The 2,964-nt window shown below is 40.2% G+C and overlaps 1 non-coding gene across 1 annotated transcript; it reads left to right on the top strand.

Moving 5' to 3' along the window:
• Window positions 1–2,223: 2,223 nt before the first annotated feature.
• On the top strand, window positions 2,224–2,330 carry LOC133833464 (small nucleolar RNA R71). The gene has a single exon (XR_009892842.1). It is a non-coding gene; the product is annotated as a small nucleolar RNA R71 (small nucleolar RNA).
• Window positions 2,331–2,964: the final 634 nt, after the last annotated feature.

The following is a 2,964-nucleotide window of genomic DNA, read 5'->3' as shown; positions in this document are numbered from 1 at the left end:
GATTTCTTGGGAACAACCTGAGTTGGGCTAACCCATTTACTGTCAGCAACATGATAGATTATTCCAGAATCAAGAAGTTTCAAGACTTCAATATTAACTACTTCCTTCATCGTTGGGTTCAATCTTCTTTGAGGGTCACGACGTGATATAGCCTCGTCTTCCACTTGAATGTAATGGGAGCAATGTAAAGGACTAATACCTTTGATGTCAGCTATCCTCCATAATAATGCATCTCTTTGTTCTTTCAACACATTGATGAGTTGGCGCTCTTGTGTGGCATTGATCTTGGAGGATATTATGACAAGAAAAGTGTTGTCAGCTCCCAGGAAAACATGCTTAAGACCCTCAGGAAGTTATGCCAACTTTGGTTGAAGAGCTTGTTCAATGGAGGGTTTTGGTGTTTCTCAATCTTGAGGGAGTTCCTCAAAGATTGGATTCCAAAACATGGTTCTTCTAGCCTGTGAGTGTTTGAAGATTTCAGGGTTGATTTTAGACTCATCGGGCTCAGATCTTTCTAAATTTTGGAAGAGGTGATTAAAATGATTAAATGTGTATTTCGCTTCGACCTCTTCTAAAATAAGTGTATCAATTGGATATGATTTGAAACACTCATCATTATCAGGTGGTTGTTTTCCGGTGTGGAAAACATTCAATTCTAGAGTCATGTTCTCGAAAGAGATTTTCATGAGACCATTCCTACAGTTAATGAGTGCATTTTCTGTTGCGAGGAAAGGTCTACTGAGAATGATGGGAATTTTTGTCTCTATACTCACTTCAGATTGAGTGTCCAAGATGAGAAAATCAACAGGCTAATAGAACTTTTCAATTTGAATTAGAACATCTTCTACTATTCCTTGAGGTTTCTTAACTGATCGATCGGCCAGTTGTAGCACCACAAATGTGGGCTTGAGTTCTCCTAGACCTAATTGCAAGTATATTGAATATGGCATGAGATTTACACTTGCTCCTAAGTCTAGAAGGGCTTGACCAAATTCTTGTTCCCCAATTTAGCATGAGATGGTGGGACAACCAGGATCTTTGTACTTAGGCAGTGTCTTGCAGTCAATTACCGCGCTAGCTTATTATGCCAAGAATGCAGTTTTCTTGACATGGTGCTTTCTTTTAACGGTGCACAAATCCTTGATAATCTTGGCATAAGCTGGTACTTGTTTGATCACATGCAACAATGGCAAGTTGATCTTCACTTGTGTTAAAAGGTCTAGGATTTCACCATGATTTTCCAGTACCTTTCCTGTGGATTTTAAAGCTTGAGGAAAGGGTGCCTTTACTGGAATGCTTATTGGCACATCATCATCTGTGGGCATTGACGTACTCGTTGTCTTAGTTAACGGTGAAACCTTACTTTGACCACTTCAAATGGAGATGGCATTAACCTCTTTGAAATTTTTATCTAGAGATGAGGAGGTTTGTGCCATGTGTTGCCCTTTTTGATGGATTAGAGGTTGAGCGGGAAGTCTACCATGCTCTTGAATTGCCAAAGTAGTGTTTAGCTTTGTCATTTGGATTTTCATGTCTTTCATTTCCTCTTCCATTTGTGTGAAACAAGATTTGAGCTCTTGAGTTAAGGCTATTTGTGTTTGCGCAAGCATTTGCAAAGTATTCTCAAGAGAATTACTTGACCGCATGTTATTTTGAGAAGCAATGTATGCTTTTGTCGGTCTTTGCTACTCAGGCCTCCATTGGCTCCCAGATGCTTGGTTTGAATCCTTCCAGCTGAAATTTGGATGGTTGCGCTAACCGTGATTGTAAGTGTTTGAGAAAGGGTTATAAGGCTTCTTCTAATCCTCTAAAGCATTGCATTGTTCCTCATTTCCTCCTCTTAGCTCACCAAGAGTTGGACACTCTTGCGGTTGATGTTCCACCCCACCACAAATGAAGCATGGATCTCGTGTCTCTACCTTTGCAACCATGTGGATTCCTCTACCTTCTTGAGATTTGAAAGCCTCGAATTGTTGTCTCAATGATTTAATTTGGCTTTTGACGTTGTCATCTTCCCTTAATTGGTAGATTCCAGTTGATCGTGGCTTGTCCATAGGACTCGGTCCATTCCATGTGTAGGACTTTTCAGCGAGATCGTCGAGGTACTCGAAAGCTTCATCGGGATCTTTTTGAAGGAATTCGCCATTGCACATCATTTGTATGAATTGTCTTTGTCTGGTTGTGAGGCCATCATGGAAATAGCTAATCAGACGCCAACTTTCGTATCCATGATGTGGGCATTGATTTATCAAATCTCTAAACCTCTCCTAGACCTGATGGAAAGTTTCATGGTCTTTCTGGATGAAGGTAGAGATTTGCCTCTTAAGGCTGCTAGTCTTATGGGGCGGAAAATATTTGGCAAAAAATGCTTTTGTCATTTCGTCCCATGTTCCGATAGATATAGGCCTTAAGGAATACAAACAGCTTTCTGCGTTGTCTTTGAGAGAGAAAGGAAAAAATTTCAATCTCACAATGTTGGTGACATCAGCTCGGTTGTTGAATGTAGCCACCACCTCTTCGAATTCCCGTATATGCACGTACGGACTCTCATTTTCCAACCCATGGAAGGTTGGTAAGAGGTTAATCATGCTGGTTTGAAATCAAAATTTGGCATATTGTTGGGATACATTATGCATGAAGGTGTGGATGTACGCGTAGGATGTAAATAATCCTGTAGCATTCTTGGTTGGACTTCATCTTGATGAGCCTTCGTGGGTGGTTCAGGAAGTCTCGGTGAATTGGGAGAATTTGAATGAATAGAAGAAAATGACGAACTAGGAGAGTTTTCTAAAGCTTCAACTTGTTGTCTCACAAATCTCCCTAGTGCGTCTCTATTTCGTGGCATAAATATATATTTTTTTTATTTTGTAAGTATTATAAGCACAAGTGTGTAATAATGTAATAAGTATACACCAAAAATGTTCACACGCCAATTGGGAAGGCTGCCAAGGTACCACTATAGGC

This window comes from Humulus lupulus, chromosome 4 (genome assembly GCF_963169125.1).
Source record: "Humulus lupulus chromosome 4, drHumLupu1.1, whole genome shotgun sequence".
NCBI lineage: Eukaryota > Viridiplantae > Streptophyta > Magnoliopsida > Rosales > Cannabaceae > Humulus > Humulus lupulus.
This window is presented reverse-complemented; position numbering and strand designations above follow the sequence as displayed.